At 37.2% G+C, this 27,243-nt stretch overlaps 1 pseudogene; it reads left to right on the top strand.

Moving 5' to 3' along the window:
• Positions 1–27,243, top strand: part of LOC116276309 — a 174,460-nt pseudogene that overhangs the window by 123 nt on the left and 147,094 nt on the right.

The following is a 27,243-nucleotide window of genomic DNA, read 5'->3' on the forward strand; positions in this document are numbered from 1 at the left end:
GTAAGAGCCAGGGAAAGGCTTGGGGAAAGAAGGAGAGGGAGCAGCCTGAGGAAAGGCGAGTAAAGCAGCTGGCAAGGGCGGGAGGAAGAGGCTGCGCGCAGACCGAGCGGGGGAGAGGCTGGCGGGAGCGAGGAGAGCTGCAGGCGAGAGGGGGAGGCGGCTGGCAAGAAGCACCGGTGAACGCGGGCAGGGGAACTTCAGAGGAGTGTGCCAAAAAGGACTGGAGCTGCAGCAGTGCGAGGCAGTGGACAGGGGGGGCAGCAACCACCAGCCCTTGGCAAGTGATGGTTTGGCTGAAAAAGAAAGGGGGAAGGGAGTGAGGCAGGCATCTGTTTGGGGGCAATGCCAGTAAATGTGCTTCTCCTTGGCAGCCAGCAGAGGGGAAGAGGAGCCCACGGGAAAGAAAAGCAGGCGAGGTTAAGAATAAAGAGTGTTCCAGGTATGACAGCTACCTCAGTGAGGTGGAAGAGAGAATTGACAAGGCAAATTTCATGGATGAGTTGGAAAGGCAGGAAGCAGGACTACAAGAGGTCGTATGTGGTAAGCAGATGGAAAACGCTGAAAATGGTTTGCCAAAAATTGTATTAGACTGAAATAACTTTTATCCAATAAAAGAAAGAAAAAAAAAAGGCTGAGGAATGGGAATTTGCAGCTATTGCTGTAAAAATGTAAGAAATGCCCAACCAACTTAACCCAACACCCAAGAAGGTCTCAGGGAGACCTTCCTGACAGTCTGCCTTGTGCCCAGCATGTGCTGCCCACAAAATAATTTTGAAGATGTAACAAAAAGCAATGCCTTATATTGTATAGTATATTAGAATATTCAGAATGTTTCCAGACATAGTATCTCATTTAATTCTCACACCATGTCTGAAGATTTTGTTTTTATTTTATAGATGAAGTAAATGATAGCAATAAAATATAACTTTCCAGCAAACCATACAAGTGGCAGAGTTCAGACCTGTTTCCTGACTCCCAGTTCAGTGACTTTCCTGCTGTACTCCAGTGACTTTCCAAATAGCAATTCATTCCTGCTCTTAGCAATTTCATAATCCATAGGTTGAGATGACTTTTATAAAAGAAACAGCTAGAAGGCAACATGAAAGTAATGTCATTATGTAGAATTTGTACAGTGTTCTGTGCCAGTATAAGGTAACAAAATGTAGTGAAGTATTTGTCAATAAATCAAGAATGATTTTTACGTGTGCATTATATCTAGTAAAGTGCAAAATTAGAGAGAGAAAATGATACAAAAAAATGTGTAAACTCAGTTCCTAGTCTTTGAGATACTATTGAAGAGGAACAGATAAAAATAATTTACCAAAGACGTTCATGAGAAAACAGTGCTACATGGTGAAGTCCTTGCTAACTGAGCCAAATATTAGAAGACTTTATCAAGGACATGGAGTGCAAGTTCAGCACTGCAAAACTATCAACAAGGAGAGATTTTTCACCATAAATAACTTGGTTTTTTTTTTTCTTTCTTTCTTTTTTTTTTTTAAAGCATGTGCTCAGAAAAGAAAAATAGTGTATTTGTGGAGAACAGGTATAGAGAGGGACTTGTAATGAAATATTGAGTTAATATTTGCTCAAGTAGGCAAACAGGGATTGCTAAACCATTCTAGACATGAACAGATATCCAGGGAATATTGTCTTCAAAATTATGTATGGGATTGACCATGGGAAGGGACTCCATGCAAAGAGGCAACAATTAAAATAAGGTTTTAGGCCAGCCATGGTGGCTCACACCTATAATCCCAGCACTTTGGGAGGCCGAGGTGGGCGGATCACCTGAGGTCAGGAGTTTGAGACTAGCCTGACCAATATGATGAAATCGCGTCTCTACTAAAATTACAAAAATTAGCTGAACTTGGTGGTGAGTGCCTGTAATCCCAGCTACTCAGGAGGCTGAGGCAGGAGAATCACTTGAACCCAGGAGGCGCAGGTTGCAGGGAGCCCAGATCGCGCCATTGCACTCCAGCCTGGGTGACAAGAGCAAAACTTTATCTCAAAATAAATAAAGAAATAAATAAGGTTTTAATCCAGCTATGAAACTGTAAGGCCTGGACTAGTGAGATGTCCTAGGAAATCTATGCTTTCAAGGAGCAATCTTAAGAGAAGAAAACTCTATTGAAAATAGAAAATCCTAAATTCAAAAGATAATATCAAATTAGTGATTGGTTACCATGATAAGAATTTTAATTATTTATAAATAGTTATTAAACTTATTTGTGGGTATTTGATGAGCAATAATTGAATGAATGAATGTTCAAGGTTATAGAAATACTATGAATATTCAAGGTTCTAGGAATACTAACATAATACTGTTTCGTTTCTGAGATGGGACTCAGAAGGATTCACAGTACAGTGAGAAGGACAGACATATAATAAATATTGCAATGTCGTAAGACCCAGGTAATTACAAAAGCAAGATGCTATGGAACAGAGTGGAAGAAGTAGTTGACTTTCTTTGATTATTTTTATTTTTTATTTTTGGAAAAAGGCATCACAAAATACGTGGTTCTCAAGTGAAATCTCTGATAATGAGAAATGTACTGGGCAGGGAAAGGAAGAATATTTCTGACCTGTGTGCAGTGGAGGAATAAATACACAAAGAGGCATCTGTGGAACTATAAATAGTTGGTCAAGACTAGAGGCTAGGGTGTGTAAAGCAAGGTCAGAGTCAGAGGTTGCATGAGTAAGTGTGCAGGGATCAGATCAGCAAGAGTCTTAGGTGCCACATTTGAGGCTGTAGACGTTCTCCCGAAGGAATTCTTAGGAGGAATAGTTGGATTTTCACTACCTTTACTGTTTGTTTGCTAATTCCATGCAGAGGCAGACCTTGTAGTTCTCATATATTTTACCTCATATGTTCCGTTGAGCATGCAGTATCTACTGCCTTTGTAGACCTTCTATCTGTGTTTGTCTAATAAGCCTGATGCAACGTTTCACATATAGACTCAGATGGGTACCTGCAGAAATGTAATAGCTTTCTTGGTCAGGCGAGTGTGTTATGTTATCTCTAATCTGTTATATATACTTATCTTTCAAGGGCCTAGAATTATGAAGAAGTATCTATTCTCACAAATTAGTAATGTGAGCTTCTAGGCAGTCTTAGAGAGGGCATTGTTTTCCTATGCATAGTTAGATAAAACATGGACTATCATCCTTCCCTTTAGGGTATGAATGAAATCTTCCCTCACAACTCTTGGCACCTACTGTGTATGCTTTCCATCAACTACTTTCCCTGTTCTCACAATTTCACAAAACTAATGAACAATCTTAGAATTGCATGTGACTAGAGAAAAGAGAACCAAAAAAAGATGAACATAAATAAGAAAGCCAAAGAGAAGTAGTAATTGCCACTGATAAAAGTTAATTGCAATTCAATGAAATATTACATGGGAGACAAGAAGTCTGAGGAAGTAAATTATATGTAAACCTATCAAGAGGCAAATGACATATACTTAAAAATGAGCAGTGGAGGGGGGCGCGCCCAAGATGGCCGAATAGGAACAGCTCCAGCCTCCAGCTCCCAGTGTGAGTGACACAGAAGATGGGTGATTTCTGCATTTTCAACTGAGGTACCGGGTTCATCTCACTGGGGTGTGTCAGACAGTTGGCGCTGGTCCGCGGGTACAGCCCGACCAGCCAGAGCTGAAGCACAGCAAGGCATCACCTCCCCTGGGAAGTGCAAGGGGGAAGAGAATTCCTTTTCCTAGCCAAAGGAAATTGAGACACACAACACCTGGAAAATTGGGTAACTCCCACCCTAATACTGCGGTTTACCAAGGTTCTTAGCAAACAGCACACCAGGAGATTATATCCCACACCTGGCCCAGAGAGTCCCACGCCCATGGAGCCTCCCTCATTGCTAGCATAGCAGACTGAGATCTAACTGCAAGGCGGCAACGAGGCTTGGGGAGGGGCACCCGCCATTGCTGAGGCTTAAGTAGGTAAACAAAGCCCCCAGGAAGTTCGAATTGGGTGGAGCCCACAGCAGCTCAAGGAGGCCGGCCTGCCTCTGCAGACTCTTCCTCTGGGGACAGGGCATAGATAAACAAAAAGCAGCAGAAACCTCTGCAGAGGTAATTGCCCCTGTCTGACAGCTTTGAAGAGAGCAGTGGATCTCCCAGCACAGAGGTTGAGATCTGAGAATGGACAGACTGCCTGCTCAAGTGGGTCCCTGACCCCTAAGTAGCCTAACTGGGAGACATCCCCCACTAGGTGCAGACCGACACCTCACACCTCACACAGCTGGGTACACCCCTGAGACGAAGCTTCCAGAGCAAGAATCAGCAACACTCGCCATTCAGCAATATTCTATCTTCTGCAGCCTCCACTGCTCATACCCAGGCAAACAGCATCTGGAGTGGACCTCAAGCAAACTCCAACAGACCTACAGCTGAGAGTCCTGACTGTTAGAAGGAAAACTAACAAACAGAGAGGACAACCACACCAAAACCCCATCAGTACATCACCATCATCAAAGACAAAAGGCAGATAAAACCAGAAAGATGGGGAAAAAGCTGTGCAGAAAAGCTGGACATGCAAAAAATCAGAGCACATACCCCCATCCAAAGGAATGCAGCTCATCGCCAGCAACAGAACAAAGCTGGTCGGAGAATGAATTTGACGAGTTGAGAGAAGGCTTCAGTCCATCAAATTTCTCAGAGCTAAAGGAGGAACTACGTAACCAGGGCAAAGAAACTAAAAACCTTGAAAAAAAAAATAGATGAATGGATAACTAGAATAATCAATGCTGAGAAGACCTTAAAGGAACTGATAGAGATGAAAACCGTAACACAAGAATTACGTGACAAAAATGCACAAGCTTCAGTAACCAACTCAATCAACTGGAAGAAAGAGTATCAGCAATTGAAGATCAGATGAATGAAATGAAGCAAGAATTTTTCTTAGAGAAAAAAGAGTGAAAAGAAATGAACAAAGCCTCCAAGAAATAAGGGAATATGTGAAAAGACCAAATCTACGTCTGATTGGTGTGCCTGAAAGTGACGGGGAAAATGGAACCAAGTTGGAAAACACTCTTCAGGTTATCATCCAGGAGAACTTCCCCAACCTAGTAAGGCAGGCCAACATTCAAATTCAGGAAATACAGAGAATGCCACAAAGATAATCCTTGAGAAGAGCAACTCCAGGACACATAATTGTGAGATTCACCAAAGTTGAAATGAAGGAAAAACTGTTAAGGGTAGCCAGAGAGAAAGGTCGGGTTACACACAAAGGGAAGCCCATCAGACTAACTGCAGATCTCTTGGCAGAAACTCTACAAGCCAGAAGAGAGTGGGGGCCAATATTCAACATTCTTGAAGAAAAGAATTTTCAACCCAGAATTTCATATCCAGCCAAACTAAGTTTCACAAGTGAAGGAGAAATAAAATCCTTTACAAACAAGCAAATGCTTAGAGATTTTGTCACCACCAGACATGCCCTACAAGAGACCCTGAAGGAAGCACTAAACATGGAAAGGAACAACCGGTACCAGCCATTGCAAAAAATATGTCAAAATGTGAAGTCCATCGATGCTAGGAAGAAACGGCATCAACTAGCGAGCAAAATAACCAGCTAATATCATAATGACAGGATCGAGTTTACACATAACAATATTAACCTGAAATGTAAATGGACTAAATGGTTCAACTAAAAGACACAGACTGGCAAAATAGATAAAGAATCAAGACCCATCAGTTTGCTGTATTTAGGAGACCCATCTCACATGCAGAGACACACATAGGCTCAAAATAAAGGAATGGAGGAAGATCTACCAAGCAAATGGAAAACAAACAAACAAAAAAAAAGCAGGGGTTGCAATCCTAGTCTCTGATAAAACAGACTTTAAACCATCAAAGATCAAAAGAGACAAAGAAGGCCATTACATAATGGTAAAGGGATCAATTCATCAGGAAGAGCTAACTATCCTAAATATATATGCACCCAACACAGGAGCACCCAGATTCATAAAGCAAGTCCTTAGAGACTTACAAAGAGACTTAGACTCCCATACAATAATAATGGGAGACTTTAACACCCGACTGTCAACATTAGACAGATCAACGAGACAGAAAGTTAACAAGGATATCCAGGAATTGAACTCATCTCTGCACTAAGCGGACCTAATAGACATCTACAGAACTCTCCACCCCAAATCAACAGAATATACATTCTTCTCAGCACCACATCACACTTATTCCAAAATTGACCACATAGTTGGAAGTAAAGCACTCCTCAGCAAATGTACAAGAACAGAAATTATAACAAATTGTCTCTCAGACCACAGTGCAATCAAACTAGAACTCAGGACTAAGAAACTCAATCAAAACTGCTCAACTACATGGAAACTGAACAACTTGCTTCTAAATGACTACTGGGTACATAAAAAAAATGAAGGCAGAAATACAAATGTTCTTTGAAACCAATGAGAACAAAGACACAACATACCAGAATCTCTGGGACACATTTAAAGCAGAGTGTAGAGGGAAATTTATAGCACTAAATGCCCACAAGAGAAAGCAGGAAAGATCTAAAATTGACACCTTAACATCACACTTAAAAGAACTAGAGAAGGAAGAGCAAACACATTCAAAAGCTAGCAGAAGGCAAGAAATAACTAAGATCAGAGCAGAACTGAAGGAGATGGAGACACAAAATCCCTCCAAAAAATCAATGAATCCAGGAGCTGGTTTTTTGAAGAGATCAACAAAATTGATAGACCGCTAGCAAGACTACTAAAGAAGAAAAGAGAGAAGAATCAAATAGACGCAATAAAAAATGATAAAGGGGATATCATCACCGACCCCACAGAAATACAAACTACCATCAGAGAATACTATAAACACCTCTACACAAATAAACTAGAAAACCTAGAAGAAATGGATAATTTTCTGGACATTTACACTCTCCCAAGACGAAACCAGGGAGAAGTTGAATCCCTGAATAGACCAATAACAGGCTCTGAAATTGAGGCAATAATTAATAGCCTACCAACCAAAAAACTTCCAGGACCAGACGGATTCACAGCCGAATTCTACCAGAGGTACAAGGAGGAGTTGGTACCATTCCTTCTGAAACTATTCCAATCAATAGAAAAAGAGGGAATCCTCCCTAACTCATTTTACGAGGCCAACATCATCCTGATACCAAAGCCTGACAGAGAGACAACAAAAAAGATAATTTTAGACCAATATCCCTGATGAACATCGATGCAAAAATCCTCAATAAAATAGTGGCAAACCAAATCCAGCAGCACATCAAAAAGGTTATCCACCATGATCAAGTGGTCTTCATCCCTGGGATGCAAGACTGGTTCAGCATACGCAGATCAATAAATGTAATCCAGCATTTAAACAGAACCAAAGAGAAAAGCTACATGATTGACTCAATAGATGCAGAAAAGGCTTTTCACAAAATTCAACAGCCCTTCATGCTAAAAACGCTCAATAAATTCAGTGTTGATGGAATGTATCTCAAAATAATAAGGGCTATTTATGACAAACCCACAGCCAATATCATACTGAATGGGCAAAAACTGGAAGCATTCCCTTTGAAAACTTGCACAAGACAGGGATGCCCTCTCTCACCACTCCTATTCAACATAGTGTTGGAAGTTCTGGTTAGGGCAGTCAGGCAAGAGAAATAAAGAAAGGGTGTTCAGTTAGGAAAAGAAGAAGTCAAATTGTCCCTGTTTGCAGATGACATGATTGCATATTTAGAAAACCCCATTGTCTCAGCCCAGAATCTCCTTAACCTGATAAGCAACTTCAGCAAAGTCTCAGGATACAAAATCAATGTGCAAAAATCACAAGCATTCTTATACACCAATAACAGACAAACAGAGAACCAAATCATGAATGAACTCCCATTCACAATAGCTTCAAAGAGAATAAAATACCTAGGAATCCAGCTTACAAGGGATGTGAAGGACCTCTTCAAGGAGAACTAGAAACCACTGCTCAACGAAATAAAAGAGGACACAAACAAATGGAAGAACATACCATACTCATGGATAGGAAGAATCAATATTGTGAAAATGGCCATACTGTCCAAGGTAATTTATAGATTCAATGCCATCCCCATTAAGCTACAATGACTTTCTTCACAGAATTGGAAAAAACTGCTTTAAAGTTCATATGGAACCAAAAAAGACCCCACATTGCCAAGACAATCCTAAGCCAAAAGAACAAAGCTGGAGGCATCACGCTACCTGACTTCAAACTATACTACAAGGCTAAAGTAACCAAAACAGCATGGTACTGGTACCAAAGCAGGGATATAGACCAATGGAACAGAACAGAGCCCTCAGAAATAATACCACACATCTACACCCATCTGATCTGATAAACCTGACAAATACAAGAAATGGGGAAAGGATTCCCTATTTAATAAATGGTGCTGGGAAAATTGACTAGCCATAAGTAGAAAGCTGAAACTGGATCCTTTCCTTACTCCTTATACAAAAATTAATTCAAGATGGACTAGAGACGTAAATGTTAGATCTAAAACCATAAAAACCCTAGAAGAAAACCTAGGTAATACCATTCAGGACATAGGCATGGGCAAGGACTTCATGTCTAAAGCACCAAAAGCAATGGCAGCAAAATCCAAAATTGACAAATGGGATCTAATTAAACTAAAAAGCTTCTGCACAGCAAAAGAAACTACCATCAGAGTGAACAGGCAACCTACAGAATAGGAGAAAATTTTTGCAATCTACTCTTCTGACAAAGGGCTAATATTCAGAACCTGTAAAGAACTCAATCAAATTTACAAGAAAAAAACAACTCCATCAAAAAGTGGGCAAGGGATATGAACAGACACTTCTCAAAAGAAGACATTCATCCAGCCAACAGACACATGAAAAAATGCTCCTCATCACTCGCCATCAGAGAAATGCAAATCAAAACCACAATGAGATACCATCTCACACCAGTTAGAATGGCAATCATTAAAAAATCAGGAAACAACAGGTGCTGGAGAGGATGTGGAGAAATAGGAACACTTTTACACTGTTGGTGGGACTGTAAACTAGTTCAACCATTGTGGAAAACAGTGTGGCGATTCCTCAAGGATCTAGAAGTAGAAATACCATTTGACTCAGCCATCCCATTACTGGAGATATACCCAAAGGATTCTAAGTCATGCTGCTATAAAGACACATGCACATGTATGTTTATTGTGGCACTATTCACAATAGCAAAGACTTGGAATCAACCCAAATGTCCATCAGTGACAGATTGGATTAAGAAAATGTGGCACATATACACCATGGAATAGTATGCAGCCATAAAAAAGAATGAGTTTGTGTCCTTTGTAGGGACATGGATGCAGCTGGAAACCATCATTCTCAGCAAACTATCGCAAGGACAGAAAACCAAACACTGCATGTTCTCACTCATAGGTGGGAATTGAACAATGAGATCACTTGGACACAGGAAGGGGATCATCACACACCAGGTCTTATTGTGGGGAGGGTGGGGGAGGGATAGCCTTAGGAGGTATACCCAATGTAAATGACGAGTTAATGGGTGCAGCACACCAACATGGCACATGTATACACATGTAACAAACGTGCATGGTGTGCACATGTACCCTCGATCTTAAAGTATTAAAAAAAAAAAAAAAAGTTGAGTCACATTCTGGGATATGTAAATAACTACCTAAAATAACACTGTAGGTAAATGGTAAATTATGTACTATACCCTTTATTGAACCAGATTTCTTAGTAAAATAGAGACTTTGAAATGAATTTGGTAGGTTCGGAAGTTAAATTAACTTGCTCATTCTTCCATCATATCAATTAATGTGCTTTCTTTCCTACTTGCATCAGTTGAACCTGCGGTATTTTTGTTGTTGTTGTTGTTTTTAAATTCAGAGAATATTGAATTAGTGCCAACTACTGACATTCTCTCACACATCTGTTATTACCAGGGTCATACATATGTGGAGCAATCAGCTAGAGGCTTATTATTTAAGGTGTGCTCCCTCTGGGAACTTTAAGACCTAGGAGCTTGTCAGAAATGTGGAATCTCTGGCTGTGTCAAGATACCCCAGTGCTCCATAGGCATGGTAAAATTGAGAAGCACCATTCTAGAGTTTGCCCATAGGGCAGCTTAGTTGCACCTTATCCACCACCTTAATGTTGTTGATGTCATGCCCTATGTAAAGAGAGCTAACTAGTTCCAGAGTTATACTTGTGTTACTGAAGTCTTGGCTTTTCCCTCAAAAATATAACTATATGACCTGAATTTATTGATATAGCTTCTAACTTTCAGCAATATGGTGTTTTGTTTTGTTTTTTTCTTTTTGAACATGCATTCTGTGCAAAACAGCTCTTCTACTTGATAGATAAGAAAAATTGCTGGCTATTATTACTGCCTATGAGGATAGTATGATTTTTTTCTCCATTTCTTTCATTGATTTATGCTCTTTACCCCTCCATAATTATGAGTGTTTCTCAAATATGTGGTCTTCTTTTTAGTTCGTTCATTCCTCCAAGGACATTGATTAACCATTGTAAAATACAAAGCAAGTGAAGATTTAAAAAGATAAACATGGAGTGAGTTACGATAAACCAATTCAGTTTGGTTGGGTTCTAAGATTGATGAAGTCTTGGACTTTAAAATTGTTTTCATTTGGATTTCCTTTTGAAATAAACAAGAATCAGTACAGAATACAGACATGCTTTTGGTAAAAGTGAGTGAAGAAATGGCTCCCAGTGCCTTCTCTCTTTTTTTTTGTCATGGAGTACCTGAAGTTTAGAGCTCCAAGATGACTGGAAATTATGAGAAACCCACCAGACCAGGTATAATATTAGGCAAGAGGTGGGTCTTGTCAGTTCCCATAGTTGTGCCCATAACCACACAAGACCGTTGCTCCAGCAATGCAATTATCTGCTTCCCAGTGACCGTGGTCTGTTATAACGAATAACGTGGAGTTGCAGAAGCTTGAAGTCTAACTTTGCTGTTCCCTCACTCTAGAGAGATTCTTCGCCCTTAAGTCTATATCTGATACTTCTACTCTGGTAATTTTCAGGTCTGTATCCCCAGCCTTAAATTTAGTCCCGTGGTCTAGAATTCGTATTACTACTTTCACCTAAAACTTAGCATGTCCCCAACCAAGTTCACCACCTTGTTCTTTAGATGGTATATTCTTTACTTTCCCCATTTCAATCTAGACCCACTATTCCACTTAACATGAAACACACCTTTGACTCTAATATTCATTTATGCTCTGTGTTGAATCAGAATCAGTCACCAGTAGCTATGATGACCCTTGTCCAAAATCACTCTGATTCATTCCTTCACCTGCCCTTGCAGTTAATATAAGGGACAGTTAGTTGTCCCTTATAAATGTATGCTCTTGTCATTTCATGGCTAATCACTGAAGTAGCCTCCAGTATGTTGTATATACATATGTTGTTTTTTGTCTCCAGTTATTCTTCAAATCAGCTCATTGAATCCCCCCCAAACTTAACTATTCTTATGTATAATTTTCAGCATAGACATGGCATTTATAAATTAGGACATTTTTAAAGTTCTTTTCTTCCTCTTCATTCTGCAGAGGAGGGAATTGAGGCTTAACAATGTTACATAAGATGTGACTAGTTGGCAAAGGTAAAAAACACACATGTATTCTGATTTACAACTGATTGTCTTTGTAAAAGAAAAAGATTAATCTAAACTGCTTTAGGCATGCAAGAAAATACCAGGAACAAACAAACCAGTGTAGGAAATATTTTCATCACTTTTTTTTACCAATGCCATGTAAATAATTGTGATAGACGAACATTAGATAATATGCTCTGGATTATCAGACATGCCATGGTTTGGTATATAGTGAGATGTATAGCACATATGATGAGAATGATGAAATATGATGAGGAAGGACATTTCATTATGTAGGTGGCTAGGAAAATGGAGAAGAGGATTGAGAATTCCTTTACGTACTTGTGTAGCTTTAGAAAAATAAGTGTTTATGTTTCATTTTTTTCATCTATACAGTGGTATTTCATATTATTTGGGTAGTTGTGAGGATTAAATGAGATATTACACATGGAAGCTTTCTGTAAAATTCTAAGTACTCAACAACATAAAAGATTATAGCATGTGGCTATTGCATGCTTTACTTTCAGCAGGCAGGCAGCAAAGACTCAATGAGATTCTGGTTAACTTTTAAAGTGAAGACTCTGTGAGACCATTCCTAATAATTTCTGCTGGGGAGTAACAAGTGCTGTGTTTTTAAATGGTATTAACAGAAATGATAAAGAAAAGGAGCTATAAAATGGCAGTCTTTGTTATCAAAATATAATTAGTCCCTTTTGTATTATTACACAGTGTATTAAATAAACTTTTCATTAGTTCAGGGGCAAAGAAAAGGAAATGGAAAATGAAATAGAAATTAGATTGGCATCCATTAAAATAATAACATCACAATGAAAATATATGATATAAAATTGAATATTTCATATTAAATTAGAGGCTTTGAATTGGAATCTAAACTTATGAGTTCAGAGAACCTTTTTGAGCTAATTTTCAATAATGAGAAAATAAACATCCAAGTACAATGTTCTTTTTCTACATTTTAGAACAAAAATAAAAATGAATTAACCCATATCAGTATCGTTATCATTAGAGGAAGGATAGTAATAGAAAGATGAGAAAATATGCCAAACGTTTTTTTGGAGGGCATTTGTTAAGCAATTTTCATTTTCTTAATCTAAATGCACTCACAGTTTCATAGGTATCTCCACCAAAATGTATTCAGTCATCTAACCATAGCTGTAGTGTATTTTGTGCTTTTGTTGTATGTTTTCTTATCTTGAAAACTTTTAACCACACTTCTTTAATTCTGTCAAAGCTGAAATAGACAGAATCATTCTTCTTTTGTTTGTTGTTACTAAGAAACTATCATAATAAAGTTAGCAGTCTTCTACATCTTTCACTACCTGACTCACTGTATCAGGTGAGATGAGGTGTTCTAATGGTCTGATAGTCTAATAAGAAAAAAGTATTTATGTACATTTATAAAAACACCCAGGGGCCGGGCGCAGTGGCTCACGCCTGTAATCCCAGCTCTTTGGGAGACCAAGGCGTGCGGATCACGAGGTCAGGAGATTAAGACCATCCTGGCTAACACGGTGAAACCCCGTCTCTACTAAAAAATACAAAAAAAAAAAAAAAACCTAACCGGGCGAGGCTGGCGGGGCCAGGTGGCGGGCGCCTGTAGTCCCAGCTACTCGGGAGGCTGAGGCAGGAGAATGGGGTAAACCCGGGAGGCAGAGCTTGCAGTGAGCTGAGATCCGATCCGGCCACTGCACTCCAGCCTGAGCAACAGAGCGAGACTCCGTCTCAAAAAAAGTAAAAATAAAAAAATACAGAAATTTAGCCGGGCATGGTGGCGGGCGCCTGTAGTCCCAGCTACTAGGGAGTCTGAGGCAGGAGAATGGCATCAACTTGGGAGGCGGAGCTTGCAGTGAGCCGAGATCGCATCACTGCACGACAGAGCGAGACTCGGTCTCATTAGAAAAAAATAAAAAAAGAAGAAAAGAAAAGAAAAAAAGCACCCCAAGAGTCAATTTCTCTATCATATATGTCAGATGTTACTATGGTTTTATTAATATCATTAAGATACCTGTTTCTGGTTATATTGGAATAGTTGTGCTTTTATGTCATTCAATGGTTCAAAAAATAAGTGACTTGTTCATTATAAATTTTAAAGTAGTTATGTCTCAAAATCTAGGGTTAATGTAAAAATAATTTATTCTTTGAAAAAATAGCTACAGTAATTTGAAATGACCTGACTAAATATTTTGCTTTATTTCACATATAAATAAATACTTTATTTCAAAGTATTTCACGTTTTAATCAAACGTGAAGCAGTGTGATTTTAATATAAAAACATAAGTGTCGGTAAATCATAATTTGACACTACAACCAACACCTATTTAATTGTTTTGGTAAAATATGCGTCTTCTTTATAAGACTAAATTCATTCATCTAAATAATAGTGAAAAAAGAAAAAAGTCTTAAAATGAATTAGAAAAATTTTGTCTGAAGTATTTATTCCCAAGATTTTTGTTAAATTCAGATATCTTCTTATATTTCAAAGTAAAATAATCACTATCACCTTAGCCCAAGGAATGAGATAAATATCTTAGGGCTTGACTTAGAGTCTTATAGTTTCCATAGGACAACCAAATATACTATAAATTGCCCACAGATACAACTTAAGTATTACTATACAGTAATTCTGGAATTGGAATATATACACATTCAAATGCTTTTGGCATTTTGATTTATTCATATCAAAGCTACACCTGCATTTAGCATTTCTGTTATTTTACTTTTAAAAATTCTTAGTACAATTCTTATTATAATTATTTTAAAGACATATTTTGCTTTCTGCCTTTAAAGAATTTTGCTTAAATGCTTGTTTTATTTAAAAACGAAATAAGATAATGAAGATAGCTAGATATTGTTTACATGAAATGTTGCCCCATTTTCCATTTTCATTTAAATTGGATTGACATCAAACTTGCTGTAACTGTGAGAGCTCAACTGTTAATTCAGACATTATACAAAAAATTAATTGTGGGACAAGGAGGGACCAGATGCCCCATTGCATGCTCTCACCCAATGGAAAACAAATCATGCTTAGTCAGTTTGGGATGCTGTCACAAAATCACTATAGACTGTGTGTGGCTTAAACAATAAACATTTATTCCACAGCTTGGAGGCTGGGAAGTCCAACATAAGGACTGGCAGATTCAGTGTTTGGTCAGCGCCTTCTTCTTGGCTTGTAGACAGTGGCCTTCTTCTTGTAGCTGCACAGGCAGAGCAGAGAGATAGATCATCTCTCCAGAGTCTCTTCTTATAAGGGCACTAATCCCATTATGAGGGCTCTACCTTCATTACCTGCTTACTTCATAATAGCCTTACCTCCAAATACCATCGTATTAGGGATTCAGGCTTCAACATATGAATTTTGGGGTCACACATTCAATTTATACTGTTAACTATTCTTAAAGCAAAGTCATTCAGCTGCTTCTTGAAGACCACCAGAAATGGGAATCCGACTACCTTATAAGGCAAAATATTCAGGGAAGCTTGCAAGTGCATTTGATCTTTCAGATTTTTTAAATCAGTTTTTCCATATTGAAATTATAGAGTTTTTTATAGGTAAAATCATTTTTAATAAGGCTTTTTACACACATACATACATATATATTCAGTTATTTTTAGAGCTTCAATCCACATATTGTGTAAAACCTTCATTCTCAGCACATATTCTGAAGAATACTACCACCTCTAATACACTATCAGCAGAGCCATTCAACTCTGTCTATTTTACAATGAAATTAAAAACATGAAGACTCATGATTTGGTATACTCCCAAGGAGCATAAAAATGTTTCTGTAATAGATTTATGAACCTACAATTGGTTTAAACAAAGGAATGCATACATAGAGTTCCCATCAAATATTGCATCTCAAGGTTTCCGAGGACTTTGCAAAGATTAGATAGCCCGTGTTTCTATCCAGATTTGAATCCTCTCTATAATGTTCCCATTTTTAATTTTAAAAAACTCCATTATTACGTGACAATTATTTAAATGTTTATGAGCTCTTACTTAAATTATGTACTGGAATTGAATGTAAAACATTCTGTATGCAAATGAAACCTGTATTTTCAGAGTATTACAAAGTGGTATTACTTGATCCTCTGTTATGATAACATAATGGCATAAGATTATTCAATTCTATTTTAAAAGTTTCCCAAGTTTTATTTGTCATTGATATATGTACTTAGCTGTGGCTTAACATTAATCAGAATTTAAGACATTATTTCATGCTTCTTAGGTTGTGAATGGATTCTGTAGAGAATAAGATTAATACTTTCCTCAAGAAAGATATTACAGACTTTCCTTAGTAGTAGGTCTCTATACACAACCATACATTCCTGCTCCTTTTTCCCTTTATAGTAAATGGCATGACCTTTCAGTAAGGAGATATTAGTGAATATTGGAAATTTCACTAAGACAGTAGTCTGGAGACTGTTTCTTACCTTTGGCTCCATCAGTAAGTAGCTGATTTTCTTTAAGCAAGCCTGCCAATGGTTCTATGCTGTATATATTGTATGTATGAAATGAAAACTTTGAATCAGATAAATTCTGAAGTATTTGAAAGTTCTCAAACTCTGTGAATGTCTAAATCAATGCTAACTCAGAGTTATAATCAATACCTGTCTTGCTAAGAAGTCAGAATTTAAAATATCAAGCTAGGTATAAATATAATTCAACCTAAAACTTTTTCCATTAGCTTGGTAAGTTTCAATATCTTTACTGTACTAAGTGAATGACAGCCTTTCTTTAGGTTACCCTGATTTAAATTCAGAGAAACACATGTAATGATATAATAGTAAGGTAAGTTTATATATGCACATGAAGCTTCTTGTTTAAAAGCTCCTCTATGTATGTACATCCAGGTGTGTCTGTGTATGTGTAATATTTGCCTGGCTTCTGCATTAGGGGTCATTATAATGTATATGACTGAGGAAAAGAATGCCTTTCAGCTAGTCAGTGCTATGTGTGTGTTTGTGTGTGTGTGTGTGTGTGTGTGTATTTTGGGTAGGTGCAACAGCATATAATAAACAGTTCTTATGTATGAAGGATATAGCTTAAGGATAAACTTCTATGTTAAAATAGCTTTTTACATTAATATATGTGAAAATGTTCTAACATAAGTACTACTTTTCTGGAAAGAGTACAATATCATGATTTGTTGCTCATTACCCATTCAATTGCCTCAAATTCAGCATCTAGTTCTCATTACAAACTTGTTGTATTTAGTTTTGCTTCAGTATTATCAGTTGCTCAAGTGAATCAATACAATTTCCAAGAATTTTGAATAAGTCTGTATATCGGCTGATATATGGTGGCTTTTTATATATTTATAAACAAATGTTTGTTTTTTATTTCAGTAAAATGAATTAGAGATTGGTTATATTAAAAGAAATAATACTATATAATATTCTATTATAAAAATGAAAATAGTTATTTAAGTATATATTAGTGAAGCATTTTGTTATATTTAATTTGGCAGTTTCTAATCATAGTAAGTGTTCACATCATCTTATCGGACCACTGACATAGTTTTAATATTTAAAATTATACAATCATTGTTAACACTGCTTAATTGAAAAACATGTTTGTCAGGTCTACAAAAAATACTTAAGGGTTGCCAGATTTCACAAATGAAAATACAGGATTCACAGGTAAATTTGAGTTTCAGTTAAACAACAAATAATTTGTAGTATATCTTTTGCAATATTTGGAATATACACTAAAGAATTATCCATTGTTTATCTCAAATTTAAATTTATCTAGGCATCCTGTATTTTATATGGAAATATCTTTAGCATATAAATATATAATAGGTTAGTGCTTTTTCTGAGCTATAGATGGAGAGATAATATGGCATCACCTCAGCTATCTGGAAGTCAAACTTTGTATTTCTTAAGGCTAAAGAATGAGATACCATCCGAATTACAGAGAGACAGGGAGGTAAGGAATGTAAACAGGGAAGGAAGAAAGAAAAGAAAATAACAAACTACTCTGGCTCCATAAACATGACTTGCGAACATCTATTTATAGCAACTGTGAAAATAGCCAAACAGAGTAAAAAGGATTGAGCCTGATGCTCCGAAATTGCTGTACCTCACACCAGGTGAAAAGCAACACTCATATCAGCAATCAATTGCACAAAACCTGACAACCATTTAAGAGAGAGAATGAGAAAGCAAAAAGAACAAAAGAGAAATGATGGGAAAGAGACAAAAGAGAGTTAGTTACAAAGAGCCAAGGTAATGACAATAGGAGTGGAGGTGTTAATAGAACAGGAGATCCAGTGACTTAATAAATTCTGCCATTGTAGGAAAGTAATGGAGTGGGTTTGTCCTTCATTCTTGAGAACTGACAAGAGTATCAGTGTGCCACTCCACTGAAAAGCCACATTATCATTTGGCCAGCTCTGTGGCATGCAAAGAATAGAAATTAAGAAGGTCCTGGCAAAACCATTTTTGGTTCAGGTAATCACAAGAATGCAAATCAGTCTTGCTGAAAATATGCAAATTTCAGTGATATGAGAGAAGATAAGTAATTTGCCTAAAGTCACCACAGCTAGTAAAGGAGCAAAATCAGGACTCACCCCACGTTTTACACCAAAGTTACATGTGTATTTTACTTAATATTTTGATGCCTACCAACAGTTTTATTTGCTCAGGAGGAAGAGTCACTGTGGTAGAGAAGAGTTAAACCATAATGCAGTGGAGATATGTGACTTGCATAGTAGCTTATTCATGGGGAACAAAACCCCATTAAGCATGTCATAAAATCCAACAGGTGAAAAGGTGAGAAAATATCCTTATTGTGTTCTCATTCTAATTGAAAAGACAAAAATGCAGTATATGAAAATACTTAGGAATGAGTCATGTGACAAACAAAAATGAAAGGAAGGTTAACGCTAAGTGCTGAGAAATAAAGACCCGTGGAATTTTAGAATTCTGAGTAGTTTATTCCCAGAAGAGTTCAACAGGAATTGAAAGGAGAACATACAAAATATTGATGAATTCTTGACCACTTGAACATGTACTAATGCTGTAATCAGTAAGTATCCTTGGCACACAAGTCACCTACTTACAAAATGCTTTTCTAACTATTTATATAAAAGACGTCCCAACCCTATACTTATTGTCAGTCACTATGATTTCAGTTGCCATGTTTTATTTTCTTTTTAGTTGTTTACTATTATGATAAATTATTGTTTTATTTCCATCACTACCTTCATTCACACTGGAGAAAATATAAGCTTCATGACAACAGGGACTTCCTCTGAACTGTTTACTATTTTATCACCAACACCCAGCATAATGCCTGATTCAGAAAAGAAGAATGCTAAATCTTTGTTTAAAGAATGACAGAATGAAAGACTGATATTTATGTAAACAAATCCAGTGTCTGTAAGAAATACAATTTTTGTTTGTTTTATGTTCTGGATTTTATTATGGAGTATGGGTCTCATATTCCCTGGTTCTCTTGCATTTTAAAACCTATTCCCTGCTTTTGAACTCTCAGTTAGCAAGTTGAGTTAGTATAAAATTCATAGATCACTGTTTCTGTCAAATACTGAAAGTCCTTGGTGATTTCTGGTGCATGGTCATGTGATTATTTAATTTTGTTTAAATAATCAGTTATTTAGTTTAAATTATTTAATTCTGTTTCATTTGGAGGGTTTTTTGTTCATTTCCCTAGTATGTATTGTACCAGCTTAATCTGCTAAACTTGAGGGGCTGTTATTATTTCAATAAACTTTCTTCTATCATTTCTTTCAATACTTTTACATTTTATTTGCTTTCTACCAACCAATTGCACTTCCTTCCTGTATTGTAATTATTAGGAGGTATGATCAATAAGTCCAGAAATCATGATGGCTAATTTTCTCACCCAAGGTATCTTGGAACTTTGATTAGAAAGACACTGGAAAACAGCACACTACCCTCTAATATGACTTGTTCTTGAGACATACCCAGCATGGCATGGTGACAATTAATGGCCCAATTGAAACATTGGCTGTCGTGAAATTTTCTATATAAGGATCGTGGAAACAGACATTAATCAACTGTTTGGTTCCTAACAAGGACTGTACTAATACAAGTCTCTATAAACTAGCTCTTAATGGCCCAGTTCTGTACAATCAAACTTGCTCACACCCTTCTTAATCCAAAATACAATTTAAAAAGAGAAGTATATTTCCAATCACCTTATTTTATAACCCAGGAAGTTAATTCAAAAGAGTTTAAGAGAATTGCTCAAAGTTAGCCCAGCCCCTCTCTTGACTCTTGCTTAATTACTTTTTCCATTAAATAATTTGTATGTTACATTTGGACACTATAGATCAAAAGATTTGGGAATAAGGACTACATAAAAATATGTAAAGAGATTACTTATGCCAACTCTTCAACCATCATGGAATTCTTTTGTGTCTTTTTCTAGATCAAAATATAGTCATGTGTCACTTAATGACAGGCATGCATTCTAATAAATGCATTTCATTTTCATAATTGTTTGAATATCATATAGTGCACATACACAAACCTAGATAGTATACCCTACTGTACATCTGGCCTATATGGTATAGTCTATTGTTTCTAGGATACAAACCTGTACAGCATGTTACTGTACTGAATACCATAGGCAATTGTAACATAATGGTAAGTATTTATGTTTCTAATCATATCTAAACATAGAAAAGGTACTGTAAAAATGCAATATAAAAGAGAAAAAAAAGGTACTTGCAGGACAAAGTTGCTCTGGATGTGTCAGTTAGTAGTGAATGAATGCGAAGGCCTGGACATTGTTCTACACTACTGTAAACACTGTACACTAAGGCTACACTAAATTTAATATTAAAAATACGTTTCTTTTTTTAACTTCAACTTTTATTTTAAGTTCAGGGGTATATGTGCAGGATGTGCAGGTTTGTTACATAAGTAAATGTGTTGCACGGTGGTTTGCTGCACAGATCATCCCATAACCTAGGTATTAAGCCCAGGATTCATTAGCTATTCTTCCTTATGCTCTCACTCCCCCCACCACCCCCCTTGACAGGCCTCAGTGTGTGTTGTTTCCCCCGACATGTGTCCATATGTTCTTATTGTTCAGCTCCCACTTACATGTAAGAACAAGCGGTGTTTGATTTTCTGTTTCAGCATTAGTTTGCTGAGGATAATGGCTTCAAATTCCATCAATGTCCCTGCAAAGGACATGATCTCATTTTTTTATAGCTGCATAGTATTCCACAGTGTATATGTACCACATTTCCTTTATCCAGTCTATGACTGATGAGCATTGGGGTTGATTCCCTGTCTTTGCTATTGTGAATAGTGCTGCAAAAAACATATGCATGCATGTATCTTTATAATAGAAAGACTTAAATTTCTTTGGGTATATACCCAGGAATGGGATTGATGGATCAGATGGTATTTCTGCCTCTAGATCTTTGAAGAATTGCCGCACTGTCTTCCACAATGGTTGAACTAATTTATACTCCCACCAACAGTGTAAAAACACCCCTTTTTCTCTGTAACCTTGCCAGCATCAGTTTTTTATTGTTATCATTTTTTAGTAATAGCCATTCTGACTGGCATGAGATGGTATCACATTGTAGTTTTGATTTGCATTTTTCTAATGATCAGTGATATTGAGCTTTTTTTCGTATGTTTGTTGGCCGCATGTATGTTTTCTTTTGAGAATTATCTGTTCATGCCCTTTGCCTACTTTTTAATGGTGTTGTTTGTTTTTTTCTTATAAATTTGTTTAAGTTCCTTATAGACTCTGGATATTACATCTTTGTCAGAAGGATGAATTGAAAAACTTTTCTCCCATTCTGTAGGTTGTCTATTCACTTTAACAGTAGTTTCTTTTGCTCTGCAGAAGCTCTTTGGTGTAATTAGATCCCGTTTATCAATTTTTGCTTTTGTTGTGACTGCTTTTGGCATTTTCGTCATGAAATCTATGTCTGTGCCCATGTTCTGAATAGTATTACCTGGATTTTCTTCTAGGGTTTTTATAGTTTTTGGCTTTACATTTAAGTCTTTAATCCATCTTGAGTTAATTTTTGTATAAGGTGTCAGGAAGAGATCCAGTTCCAGTTTTCTGCATATGGTTAACCAGTTCTCCCAGCACCATTTATTAAACAGGGAATCCTTTCCCCATTGCTTGTTTTTGTCGGGTTTGTTGAAGATCAGGTGGATGTAGGTATGTGGTCTTACTTCTGAATTCTGTATTCTTTTTTCTTTGGTGGGGGGTGGAGGGCAGAGTCGCTCTGTTGCCCATGCTGGAGTGCAGTGGCATGATCTCAGCTCACTGCAATCTCTACCTTCAGGGTTCAAGCAACTTTGCTACCTCAGCCTCCCAAGTAGCTGGGACTATAGGCATGCACCACCACGTATGGCTATTTTTTGTATTTTTAGTAGAGATGGGGTTTCACCATGTTGGCCAGGCTGGTCTCAAGCTCCTGAACTCAAGTGATATTCCCACCTTGGCCTCTAAAAGTGCTGGGATTACAGGTGTGAGCCACTGTGCCCAACCCCAAGTTCTCTCTTCTGTTCCATTGATCTATGTGTTTTTGCACCAGTACCATGCCATTTTGATTATTGTAGTTTTGTAGTATAGGTGGAAGTCAGGGAGTGTGATGCCTCAGCTTTGTTCTTATTTCTTAGGATTGTCTTAGCTATTCTGGCTTTTCTTGGTTTAATATTAATTTTAAAATAGTTTTTTTTTCTAATTCTGTGAAGCATATCAATGATAGTTTAATGGGAATAGCATTGCGACTGAAAATTACTTTGGGTCACATGGCTATTTTCGTGATATTGATTCTTCCTATTCATGACCATGGAATATTTTTTCCCCATTTGTTTTTGTCCTCTCTGATTTCTTTTTTTTTTTTTTTCTTGCTTTCACATTTATTATGAGGTTAATATAAAAGAGACATTAAACAAATATATTTCTGCTTCTTTACAAAGGATGACTATTGTTTTCTTACTTTTCAAATACAAATTTGTATAATATTATGCTTGCAAGAAGTATAACACTCTTAATGAGCAATACAGTTAACCTTAACTGGCAAAATTTCATGTCTAATCTAATATTATTAACAAATTGAAAAATCTCTCCTAAATTTCACTCATCTTGATGAAAATCCATGTTAAAGGCTTTGAAACTACACTTAATACATCTGGCTTATTTTATACCCCATCTTATACTACTAGTTATTATTATTTTTTATTATACTTTTTAAGTTCTAGGGTACAAGTGCACACCATGCAGGTTTGTTACATATGTATACATGTGCATGTTGGTGTTCTGCACCTGTTAACTCATCATTTACATTAGGTATACCTCCTAATGCTGTCCCTCCCTCTTCCCCCTACCCCATGACACACCCCAGTGTGTGATGTTCTCCACCCTGTGTCCAAGTGTTCTCATTGTTCAATTCCCACCTATGAGTGAGAACATGCAGTGTTTGGTTTTCTGTCCTTGCGATAGTTTGCTGAGAATGATGGTTTCCAGCTTCATCCATGTCCCTACAAAGAACATGAACTCTTCCTTTTGTATGGCTGCATAGTATTCCATGGTGTATATGTGCCACATTTTCTTAATCCAGTCTATCACTGATAGACATTTGGGTTGGTTCCAAGTCTTTGCTATTGTGAATAGGGCCACAATAAACATATGGGTGCATGTGTCTTTATAGCAGCGTGATTTATAATCCTTTGGGTATATCCCCAGTAATGGGATGTCTGGGTCAAATGGTATTTCTAGTTCTAGATCCTTGAGGAATCGCCACACTGTCTTTCACAATGGTTGACTAGTTTACAATCCCACCAACAGTGTAAAAGTGTTCCTATTTCTCCACATCCTCTCCAGCACCTGTTGTTTCCTGACTTTTTAATGATTGCCATTCTAACTGGTATAAGATGGTATCTCACTGTGGTTTTGATTTGCATTTCTCTGATGACCAGTGATGATGAGCATTTTTTCATGTGTCTGTTGGCTGTATGAATGTCTTCTTTTGAGAAGTGTCTGTTCATATTATTTGCCCACTTTTTGATGGGGTTGTTTGTTTTTTTTTTCTTGTAAATTTGTTTAAGTTCTTTGTAGATTCTGGATATTAGCCCTTTGTCAGATGGGTAGATTGTAAAAATTTTCTCCCATTCTCTAGGTTGCCTGTTCACTATGATCATAGTTTCTTTTGCTCTGCAGAAGCTCTTTAGTTTAATTAAATCTCATTTGTCAATTTTGTTTTTCATTGTCATTACTTCTGGTGTTTTAGTCATGAAGTCCTGGCCCATTCCTATGGCCTGAATGGTACTGTAGCCTAGGTTTTCTTCTAGGGTTTTTATGGTTTTAGGTCTAACATTTAAGTCTTTAATCCATCATGAATTAATTTTTGTGTAAGGTGTAAGGAAGGGATCCACTTTCAGCTTTCTACATATGGCTAGCCAGTTTTCCCAGCACTATTTATTAAATACGGAATCCTCTCCCCATTTATTGTTTTTGTCAGGTTTGTCAAAGATCAGATGGTTGTGGATGTGTGGTATTACTTCCAAGGGCTCTATTCTGTTCCATTGGTCTATATCTCTGCTTTGGTACCAGTATCATGCTGTTTTTATTACTGTAGCCTTGTAGTATAGTTTGCAGTCAGGTAGCGTGATGCCTCCACCTTTGTTCTTTTGGCTTAGGATTGTCTTGGCAATGTGGGCTCTTTTTTGGTTCCATATGAACTTTAAAGTAGTTTTTTTTCCAATTCTGTGAGGAAAGTCATTTGTAGCTTCATGGGGATGACATTGAATCTATAAATTACCTTGGGAGGTATGGCCATTTTCACAATATTGATTCTTCCTACCCATAAGCGTGAAATATTCTTCCATTCGTTTATGTCCTCTTTTATTTCATTGAGCAGTGGTTTGTAGTTCTCCTTGAAGACGTCCTTCACATCCCTTGTAAGTTGGATTCCTAGGTATTTTGTTCTCTTTGAAGCAATTGTGAATGGGAGTTCAAACATGATTTGGCTCTTTGTTGGTCTGTTATTGGTGTATAGGAATTCTTGTGATTTTTTGCACATTGATTTTGTATTCTGAGACTTTGCTGAAGTTGCTTATCAGCTTAGGGAGATTTGGGGCTGAGACGAGGGTGTTTTCTAAATATACAATCGTATCATCTGCAAACAGAGACAATTTGATTTCCTCTTTTCCTAATTGAATACCCTTTATTTCTTTCTCTTGCCTGATTGCCCTGGCCAGAACTTCCAACACTATGTTGAATAGGAGTGGTGAGAGAGGACATCCTTGTCTTGTGCCAGTTTTCAGAGGGAATGCTTCCAGTTTTTGCCCATTCAGTATGATATTGGCTGTGGATTTGTCATAAATAGCTCTTATTATTTTGAGCTACGTCCCATCAATGCCTAGTTTATTGAGAGTTTTTAGCATGAAGGGCTGTTGAATTTTGTCGATGGCCTTTTCTGCATCTATTGAAATGATCATGTGGTTTTGGTCTTTGGTTCTGTTTATATAATGGATTACGTTTATTGATTTGCGTATGTTGAATCAGCTTTGTATCCCAGGGATGAAGCCGACTTGATCATGGTGGATAAGCTTTTTGGTGTGCTGTTGGATTCGGGTTGCCAGTATTTTATTGAGGATTTTTCCATTTGTGGTCATCAGGGATATTGGTCTAAAATTCTCTTTTTTTGTTGCTGTGTCTCTGCCAGGCTTTGGTATCAGGATGATGTTGGCCTCATAAAATAAATTAGGGAGGATTCCCTCTTTTTCTATTGATTGGAATAGTTTTAGAAGGAATTATACCAGCTCCTCTTTGTACCTGTGGTAGAATTTGACTGTGAATCCATCTGGTTCTGGACTTTTTTTGGTTGGTAGGCTATTAATTATTGCCTCAATTTCAGAGCCTGTTATTGGTCTATTCAGGGATTCAACTTCTTGTTGGTTTAGTCTTGGGAGGGTGTATGTGTCCAGGAATTTATCCATTTCATCTAGATTTTCTAGTTTATTTGCATAGAGGTGTTTATAGTATTCTCTGATGGTAGTTTGTATTTCTGTGTAATCGGTGGTGCTATCCCCTTTATCATTTTTTATTGCATCTACTTGAGTCTTCTTTCTTTTCTTCTTTATTAGTCTTGCTAGTGGTGTATCAAGTTTGTTGATCTTTTCAAAAACCAGCTCCTGGATTCATTGATTTTTTGAAGGGTTTTTTTTTTGTGTGTGTGTATGTCTCTAGCTCCTTCAGTTCTGCTCTGATATTAGTTATTTCTTGCCTTCTGCTAGCTTTTGAATGTGTTTGCTGTTGCTTCTCTAGTTCTTTTAATTGTGATGTTAGGGTGTCACTTTTAGATCTCTCCTGCTTTCTCTTGTGGGCATTTAGTGCTATAAATTTCCCTCTACACACTGCTTTAAATGTGTCCCAGAGATTCTGGTATGTTGTGTCTTTGTTCTCATTGGTTTCAAAGAACATCTTTATTTCTGCCTTCATTTCATTATTTACCCAGTAGTCATTCAGTAGCAGGTTGTTCAGTTTCCATATAGTTGAGCGGTATTGGGTGAGTTTCTTAATCCTGACTTCTAGTTTGATTGCACTATGGTCTGAGAAACCGCTTGTTATAATTTGTGTTCTTTACATTTGCTGAGGAGTGCTTTACTTCCAACTATGTGGTCAATTTTGGAATTAGTGCAATGTGATGCTGAGAACAATGTATATTCTATTGATTTGGGGTGGAGAGTTCTGTAGATGTCTATTATGTCCACTTGGTGCAGAGCTGAGTTCAATTCCTGGATATCCTTGTTAACTTTCTGTCTCGTTGATCTGTCTAATGTTGACAGTGAAGTGTTACAGTCTCCCATTATTATTGTGTGGGAGTCTAAGTCTCTTTGTATGTCTCTAAGGCCTTGCTTTATGAATCTGGGTGCTCCTGTATTAGGTGCATATATATTCAGGATAGTTAGCTCTTCTTGTTGAATTGATCCCTTTACCATTATGTAATGGCCTTGTCTCTTTTGATCTTTGTTGATTTAAAGTCTGTTTTATCAGAGACTAGGATTGTGAACCCTCCTTTTTTTGTTTTCCATTTGCTTGGTAGATCTTCCTCCATCCCTTTATTTTGAGCCAATGTGTGTCTCTGCATGTGAGGTGGGTCTCCCGAATACAGCATATTGATGGGTCTTGACTCTTTATCCAATTTGCCAGTCTGTGTCTTTTAATTGGAGCTTTTAGCCTATTTACATTTAAGGCTAATATTGTTATGTGTGAATTTGATCCTGTCATTATGATGTTAGCTGGTTATTTTGCTCGTTAGTTGATCCAGTTTCTTCCTAGTATCAATCGTCTTCACAATTTGGTATGGTTTTGCAGTGGCTAGTACCGATTATTCCTTTCCATGTTTAGTGCTTCCTTCAGGAGCTTTTGTAAGGCAGGCCTGGTGGTGACAAAATCTCTCAGCATTTGCTTGTTTGTAAAGGATTTTATTTATCCTTCACTTACAAAGCTTAGTTTGCCTGGATATGAAATTCTGAGTTGAAAATTATTTTATTTAAAAATGTTGAATATTGGCCCTCACTCTCTTCTGGTTTGTAGAGTTTCTGCCTTTAGCCTGATCAGCTT

This window comes from Papio anubis, chromosome 8, assembly GCF_008728515.1.
Source record: "Papio anubis isolate 15944 chromosome 8, Panubis1.0, whole genome shotgun sequence".
Lineage (NCBI taxonomy): Eukaryota > Metazoa > Chordata > Mammalia > Primates > Cercopithecidae > Papio > Papio anubis.